The sequence below is a fragment of the Lipotes vexillifer genome, unplaced genomic scaffold, assembly GCF_000442215.2.
Source record: "Lipotes vexillifer unplaced genomic scaffold, Lipotes_vexillifer_v1.1 scaffold1557, whole genome shotgun sequence".
NCBI classification, from domain to species: domain Eukaryota; kingdom Metazoa; phylum Chordata; class Mammalia; order Artiodactyla; family Lipotidae; genus Lipotes; species Lipotes vexillifer.
In genome coordinates this window covers 204,748-214,182 of record NW_006798133.1, presented here as the reverse complement: position 1 = coordinate 214,182, position 9,435 = coordinate 204,748, and positions in this window count along the sequence as shown.

Below are 9,435 nucleotides of genomic sequence, written 5' to 3'. Positions count from 1 at the left end.
GAGAGGCCACGACAGTGAGAGGCCCGCGTACCGAAAAAAAAAAAAAGAGAGAGAATGAGGTGTAAGGAACAGAGGTGGAAAACATGAAGATCTGAGTCACAGGTGTTCTCTGAAAGTGAGCCAGCTTTTGCTTCTCTGCAGGGAATTGTGAGTGGCAGGAGAATCCTGCCCTTGGAATGGGGAAGAAAAGAAGGTACAAGGTGGGAAATGCCAAGATAGAGTCAGGCCGGACTACATGTAGCCTATCAGGTATAACTTTAGAAATACCGAAGGAAGTCTTCATGCCCCGCCGATTCCTGGCTGATACATGATATTCTACGTGGAGCTTTATTTAATTAGCCAAAAACTTTAACAGCAACTTTACTACAGATACCCTGTTATGGACTGAATATTTGTGTCCCCCTGCCACATTTATATTTTGAAGCCCTAATCCTCAGTGTGGCTGTATTTGGAAACGGGGCCTCTAAGGAAGGAATTAAGGTTAAATGAGGTCATAAGGGTGGAGCCCTCATCCAATAGGATTAGTGTTCTTATAAGAAGAGACACCAGAGAATGAGCTCTGTCTCTCCACACACACAAAAAAGAAATAATGTGAGCACACAGTAAGATGGCGGCCACCTACAAGCCAAGAGGTCTCATAACGAAACCTACCTTGTTGATGTCTTGATCTTGAACTAACAACCTCCATAACTGTGAGAAATAAACTTCTGCTGTGGTATTTTGTTAGGACAGCTCAAGCTGACTAAGACAAACCCCAAGGTGGGCTAAGTGTGATTCAGAAAGAAAGATTCAGAAAGAAAGGGTAAAACGTATGAGCACTGCATGTCACTCTCCAAAATGGGGTGTCCTTTCACAGTCTGCCCTGGAACAGGATTGTTTGGAGTTGGGACTTTCTCTACCCCGACCCACCTCAGTCTTACTTTTCTGTACCTTTGAACCCCCTACCCTCTCTTAGTGATTTCTACTTAGAAACTTAATTCATCAGGGTTTTCTGAGAAACATGTGACTGCCAAAAAGTAACATACACAAATCAAGGTGAAGGAAGCCTCACTGAAGGAAAATCCTGAAAGTCTGCATTTCACCCACCTCCTCTGGTAATGTCTGTACTTGGCTCCCACTCACCCTCGCTGTCCACTAGATGTTGGTTCAGTATCTATTGTATGTCAGCTGCTACAATGAGCTCTGATATACATACATGAGTAAGTCACAGCGCCTGCACTCAGAGAGCTTCAAATCTGGTAAGAGAGAGAGGCACTTACATCAAATGTCACAATTCAATATATATCACGATATAAAAATTGTTCTACAGAAGTAGAGTGGAGAACAAGTAACTAACTGCCCAAGAAAAGTGAAAGGACCTGGTATATTGAATAGGGGGATGTGCAGGAAAGTTAAAATACAAGATACATGGGACTTAAAGGATGGGAGAGTTAGGACAGAGGACATCGAGATGTAAAAGACATGAAGGGCCATACTAAGAAACTGCTCCCCAGGGCACACAGGACTGGAGACTAAAGAGAGGAGACAGAGTAGTACTTGGGTGATACCAGTTCAGAGAGAAAAGAAGATGACCTCAAATACCCAGTATCCTAACCTAACCCCAAGTACCGCAGTCCTTTACTCTTCTAATGACTTCATTATTTTTAACTTTTTCAAGGGCCTTTTGAAATTCAAAATGCAGCCGATGTTACCAGAGTCCAAAATGTGCTGTCTTTTCTGTCGTTTCATGAATTTTCCTTTCTTCTCTGGCCCTATACTTTTATTTATGTTTAATAAGGACATTGAGACAGCAGGACTCGTAAGAGGGCCAGAGCCAGCTTTGTGCTCTGTGTGAGCGTGTATGTGTGTGTTAAACAATTTCATGGACATCTGTCATGCACAGTTAACTTTGCATTGCTGCATTTTAAGTGGTGGGCCCAGGCTTGGCCGGCAGTGATAAAGTAGCTGGCAGTTTTCAAAAAGCCACAGGATAACAGAGCATGAATCATAAAACACACTACTGTGTAGCAATATCCAAGTTCATTCAATGCAATGAAACCATGCAGAGGCCCTTTATCCCCAGCTAATTATGTGGAAACGTCTAAGACAATAAAGCATCTGGTGGTCTTTCTTCCCCGTTTCAATTTTTCTCAATATTGTGACAGGGGAAAGTATTGTGCCTTTCCCAGGGTAGTTGCAGTGAAGAGGAGTAAAAGCAAGGGTCAGGGAAGAGCAAATAGATGAATTTATAACTTTCTTTTTATTTATTCCCTCCCCATTGTCTCTCTGGAAGTCTTCCTTCAGGGCTGTATTTTGGGATCACTATTCTCATTGCACTCTGCTTGAATCCCCTTTTCTCCCTCTTTAGAAAAATACCACCCAAACTGCCAGACCTTCCATGATTCCCTGTTGCTGGTGGGGCTTTCTCCGCTGTGGGCATCCAGGAATTCAAGTCTAAGATTTATAATCACTCTCCAGACTCAGGTTAAGGAAAGGGTTCATACTTGCACGAATGAAACCTAACATGTGATTCCCTTTTTAGGAAGAGGTGAAGAGAATGGTCCCTGTGATTAAGGTTTTCCCAGAGAGGGTTCCCGTAATTGCCTCACACATGGTTCTTTTTGCTGTTCTCTGGAAAACACACGCAAATGCCATGTGAGCACTCCTGGGGGTTCTGATGAAAGCCCCTTTATAGCTAAGCGCTGTGTGATGAGACTGAGCCAGAGTCTGATGCGGTGACTAATTGGTACCACTAGCTTAAAAAGCTAATAAGTTAATTAGATTAACTTCATTCATGTTTGCACAGGGCTTTGAAAAGGGAACACTACAGGAGCCCTAAGCTTCTCTGAATTGAGATCCAGTGCAGCTCCATGCTGGGTACAAGCTTTCCCCGAAACGACATGAGTCTATTGTGGTTATATTCTGTTTCTTAATTCCTCAGTCACCTCCCAATCTTTCTCAAAAGCCAAATTAAAGTGACATAATATGCCTTTAGTATCTTCTACTGCAACATTTTCAGTCATTATAAATTTATATTTAAATTTAAATCAACATGAATATTTCTGTTTTCCTGCTTTCTCTGGGTATTATTATGTCATAATATCCAAGTCATCCTAATGCCAGCTTAAGAATCAAGTCAGATTCTTTTAAATCTAAAGACAGAAATAATTGCAAGAAAATTTAACTGAGTGGTATTAGCATTCTATTTGGCTTGCTTAATTACCTTACACTTAAATATGCAGTGAGGCCTAGGGTTATGGTATTATTGTTTTTTGTGAAGTTTCAGCATTAAGTAAATTTTATATGCATCACCAATGCTCCCTTTATCTATCTATCTATCTATCTATCTATCCATCTGTATAATCTATCTATATCATCTATCTATCTACCTCATGTATTCAAGCAAACTTTGAACAAGACACGAAAGTAATGCTCAGGAGATACAAAGATGATGAAGGCAGAGTACAGCCCTTAAGGAACTTTTAATCTAGGACATATAATATTGCCTCTGGATAAAGAACGTAAGAGTAAAGCAAGGAGAGAGATGATTGACAAGGTAGCTTTTGAGCTGAACCTGAAAGAGTTTTTATGGGTGGAGATGGAGGAAAGGACATACCCTGCACAAAATAAACAACATAAACAAAGCGGGGGACATGGCACATCCAATACACAGAAAATAATCCAATATGGCCAAGGTACATGCACACAAGGAAATGAGAAATGGGGCTGAAAAAGCATATGGGGCCAGATCATGAATAGTGTTTCTCAGATTTGGGATTGTGTGTGTGTGTGGTGTGTGTGTGTGTGTGTGTGTGTGTGTGTGTGTGTGTGTTGCTTTGTTTGTCCGATCAGAGAAGTCACATGGAATGAATCAAGCAAGGAAAAGCAATGGGAAGACCAGTGAAGGCATTTTGAGGCTGTCCTTTAAAAGTCAATAAAGATCCAAGCCAAAGTGGTGGCAAAAGGTAATGAAAAAGAAAGGGAAGGAAAGAGGCACGTAAAACATTCGTGAGCTTTTTAAGTGAAAAGAAATTTTAAAGAGCAGAATACAAATCAAAATGTATAGTTTAATCACATAAAATCACATTTCGTATTTATGAAGTTTTATCCTCTCTGGGTGGTATGTTTAAAAGTGTTTGCTTAGAATCTTTGTGACTTACTTATTTTTCTCAGTAATTAATATGTATTATTTGTAAAATAAAATATTTTAAATCCTATCCACTGATGAAAGCACAGTAGCATGCCTAAAGGAAAAACTTGAAAAGTAATTCTGATCAAGTGACTATCAAGCTAAACCAAAAAAAAAAGAGTGTTGAAACTCAGGGTAGTGTAGTGGAAGAGCAACATAGGAATTAAAGGTGACTCTACTTGAGTTTTTTTTTTTTTCTTTTTTTGGTACCCAGGCCTCTCACTGTTGCGGCCTCTCCCGCTGCGGAGCACAGGCTCCGGACGCGCAGGCCCAGTGGCCATGGCTCACAGGCCCAGCCACTCCGCGGCACGTGGGATCCTCCCGGACCAGGGCACGAACCCGTGTCCCCTGCACTAGCAGGCGGACTCTCAACCACTGCGCCACCAGGGAAGCCCTCTACTTGAGTTTTGATTCCAGCTTCACAATATAACTACGTATAATTCTGGGCAAGTTGCTTAACTTCTCTGACTCTCCATTTTCTCATCTGTAAAATAGGGTAATGATAGTGCCTGCTTTACAGGCGCTAACAGGGTTCTTGTTAGGATGAAATGAGATCGTGCGGGTACAGTACCTAACATGTGGTAGACACTCAGTGAATGTTACTCTCCCACCTCCCTCACCACTCAGGATCAGAACCTAGTAGAGTACAGAGAGACCATAACAACGCAATTTCTCACTACTCACTTTGCCTGGCCTTGGGAAGCCTAGACCCCGCACTCCCAGGGAAGAAAAATGGGATGGTACCAGCCAGCCTTTCCTAGTCTATAAGCACAGTGAATCATTACTTCCAACACATCGCCTCTGCCGCCTTCTCTTCTGCTGCCCAACACAGAGTTCTCTGCTGCATGCAGGCTTACAGAAGGACAGAGATATTATCTTCACCCTGCCTGTGTTAGTTTTCTAGGGCTACCATAATAAAGTACCACAAACTCAGTGAATTAAAACAACAGAAATGTATTCTCTCACAGTTCTGGAGTCCAGAAGTCCAAAATCAAGGTATTTGTAGGGCTGCGTTCACTCCAAAGTCTTTAGCGGAGAATCCTTCCTTGCTTCTGGGAATCCTTGGCTTGTGGTAGCAATATCCCTGATCTCCTCATATGGTCTTCTTCCCTGTGCTCCTGTGTGTCCCTTTCTGTCTCTTATAAGGACACTCTCATTGCATCGAATTCAATCATCCCAATTCTTATCTTAATTACATCTGCAAAGACCCTATTTCCAAGTAAGATCATATTCCGAGGTTTCTGGTGGGTGGACATGAATTTTGAGGGGACACTATGCAACCCACTACAGTGCTTTAAATCAAATTAATTTCTATGTCAGCTGAAAGGGTCCAAAAGAAATGATACCCCTGTAGCAACAAGCATACCTAATGCCCAGATCTTGGTTTCCATTGATAATACCATTCTCCAGTGAAAGAGAGTAGTGCTTCTTAGAGAGAGGTGGCTGATTCTAGGACTGGGACAGGAAACATACAAGATCTCGGAACATCTTGTAGAGCCAAAAAGTAAGAAAGTGCTCTCTCACTCACACACACACACGGGAATATGTCGAAGGAGCACAGTACCTATGTGAGTGACCCCAGGTGATACCACATGAGCAGATGAACTACCCAGCTGAGTCCAACCAGCCTACAGGATTATGAGAAAGAATAAGCCATGTTGTTTTAAGCCAACTACGTTTTGGGGTGTTTTGTTTCACAGCAGTAGATAAGAAAGACAGGTAACTTTTTCTTATTAAAGTGGTGAAGATACGTTTTTAAAATGTTAATGTTGTTAGGAATACATTAAGATATGGCCAGTCAAAATTTAAATAGTTACAATCTTTTCTGGCAAAATAAAGGAGCCTAGGAGCAACCAAAAGAGCTCCCAATGGCCAAAACTGGAACAAATTGAACACAACAAATAAAGTAGTATTGAATTATAGCACAAATTAGTTCGCAAACATCCATGAATCCATGGTGACATAAATAATGACTAAATAAATTAATAAATGGGAGAGAGACAAATCTCCACTGCAGAATTCCAAATAAATTACATAGATAATCCACCCTTAGGGAAGCGGGGCATACTATCACTCCTTATGTAGGCTACACATAGTGACTTCTTTCCAAAATGTACAGTATGGAAAGGGGGTAAAAGGAGTAACTTTCCAGTGGAGAAAACTGACAAACACTACATCAGTCAGCTAACCAAAGTTAACAACAACAGTCCTAATTCATGTTGATAGTATGTACCCTTGATAGGGTGTGATAAAAAATTGGCCTCTGTTGAAATGAAGAAAATTTAGAGCACAAAACTTAAAATGTTTTCTTGGTTGACAGGATGTGAGTTGTTTGGATCATCAGGCTGAAGTGGAGTAAGAAATCACTTCCCCATGTCATGGAGGACGAAAGATTAAAGAGTGGCCATAAGCTGTCTAATGCTGATTATTTCTGTGAGTTAAAAGGAGATCCAAGCATCTTAAAATGTTAATTTGAAGAGACTTATTTAATCATTTCATTATTGACATAAAAGGAGCAATTCCAGATATAACCAGTAACTTGCCCAATACAATTCGGTGGCAACAGAGCAAGCAGGTACCCCAAGAGGCCCAAGAATCTACTGGGTTCCCTTTCCACCTCAATGTCAAAGCTACAATCTACTGGGCTTCGCTGGTGGCACAGTGGTTGAGAGTCCGCCTGCCAAGGCAGGGGACACGGGTTCATGCCCCGGTCCGGGAAGATCCCACATGCCGCAGAGCGGCTGGGCCCGTGAACCATGGCCACTGAGTCTGCGCGTCTGGAGCCTGTGCTCCGCAACAGGAGAGGCCACAACAGTGAGAGGTCCGTGTACTGCAAAAAAAAACAAAAACAAAACAAAAAAAACCCTACAATCTACTGAAGGTTATTTATTTGATAACCTGTGATAACAGGTTCTCCATTATTGCTCCTCTTCCTCCATTCTTTAAATGTGAGTGTTCCATCCTTAGCCCTTGCCAGACTCATCTTCCACAAAAATATCTGAGCTACTTACTGGATCTTCTAAACAGCAGCCCCTTCAAGACTTTCATTGGCAAGTAGTGCCATCTTTTCTTTCTTTCTCTGTTAAAACCCTACTCATTTTTCTCAAGACAGTTAAAACACCGTGAAACTAGTCTTCTTTATTGAAATTACCAATCCTGCTTTGTTATGTGCTACCAGAACACAAGAAGGCTGTCTACAGTAGTGGCTGAGTTTGGGTTCAGGAGTTAGACTGCCTGCTTTTGACTCTTGACCCTTCCACAATTATACCTCAGCTTCCTCTTCTGTAAAACGGGAAAATCACAATAATGATCTCCTATAGTACAGTGAGGATTAAGTGAGTTACTATATGTAAGAAATCTAGAACAGTACATTAGACATATTTAGTTCTCAATAAATGTTCACTATCAGAGTTATTGTAGCATGGTACCATACTGAATTAAAATTATTCATTTACTTGTCTAACTCTTTTACTAGAATATGAGAATCTTGAGGGTGGGAGCAGGTCCCATTCAACAGTCTATACCCAACCTATACCACCAGACCACATAACAGGTGTGTAAACTGTTTGTTGATCATACAGAGTACTTAGCTGAGAATAAATGGGAATGAAATAAACTGATGTTGATCTGAGAGTATCCAGCAGTTCCCCTGGCCAGGCAAAGGTATGATATGCTCCTATAACGACATGCAAAACTCCTGAAAATAAGACTTCAACTACGTGGAGAGCTGTCAGAGACTACAAATGCTGAAAGCAGGACATCAGATAAATACCTGACTTGCCTGAAGCACGCAGAATGATGGAAGAAATGAGAACTACAAATGTAGTTCAGACCAAAAAAATTTATATTTAGACTATTTGGGAATATAAAAATAGACAGAATTTGGGACAAATTAAATTTAACAAAAATGTATTTTGTAGCTATTACAAACTCCCATCTACTGTATTTTTTTCTCTTCTGCCACCTAGCCCTTTCTACCTTTCTTTCTTTTTCAAGAAGTTCTACCAAAAATTATTTACCTGTTGATTCAGCCAATATTCATCAAATATGCCCAGTGCTAGGTCATATCTACCTTTCCTTGGAGTTAATTTATGAAACCTCTCCTAGATTCTTACTCTTAAAGGGGAAATGTCATATCTTCTACATTTTCTCTCTCTCACAGCATGTAATGCAGTCCCTTTCACCTAGGAATCAGTTAATACTTTCTGGCTGACTAAATGAAAAGGAACTGAGGGGGAAGTATAAATGGAAAGAAGGGGACATATGAGTGTCAACTGGCTGGTGGAATCTTCAGGATTTAGTAACTTTTTAGATGTGCTAGAGTAAGGGAGCCAAAACAATTAAAGACCGAGCATTCTGATCTGGGCATTAAAAGAAGCTGGCACTTTTTAGGGGAATCAGATGTCATTTACAGCAGCTGGTTTCAGAAGCAAGAAAATAAACATGGTTCAGACCTGCTGACTGGGGGTGTTTGGTGAAATATCCAAATGGAATATCTAGGCCATGGCTGACTGGATGATTCTAGAGCCTAGGAGAAGATTCTGGAGCAGAGTCATAGATGTGAGAGTCAGCTACATTAAGATAGGAACTGAAGACAGTGAAGGATATGAGACTGCTGAGGAAATCATGACAAGAAACAAGAAGAGGAAAGCTCCAAGAATGGGATTACAGAGGAGAAGCACTGAAGGAGTCTGAGGCAAAGCAATGAGAGAAGGAAAGGAGTGGTATCATGGGCATCACAGAGGAGCCAAAGCAAGGAAGCAGTTTCTTGAAGGAGGATGTGGTCAACCATGTCAAATGTGCCAGGGTCAGAGGAAGTTGAGAAAGGATGAGAAAAAGACATTGGCTGGTGGAGAGCAGAGTCAGGAGCTTCGCAGAGGCAGGGTAGCCACTGCGAAAAGCTAACGCCTCCAAAAGCCTTAAGAAGATTAAGGCAGTCTCTAGGTCCATCCACATCTCTACAAATGACCCAATTTCATTCATTTTTATGGCTGAGTAAAATTCCATTGTATATATGGATCCTAGAGACTGTCATACAGAGTGAAGAAAGTCAGAAAGAGAAAAACAAATATCATATATTAACACATATATGTGGAATCTGAAAAAAAAATGGTATAGGGCTTCCCTGGTGGCGCAGTGGTTGAGAGTCCGCCTGCAGATGCAGGGGACGCGGGTTCGTGCCCCGGTCTGGGAGGATCCCGCATGCCGCGGAGCGGCTGGGCCCGTGAGCCGTGGCCGCTGGGCCTGCGCGTCCGGAGCCTGTGCTC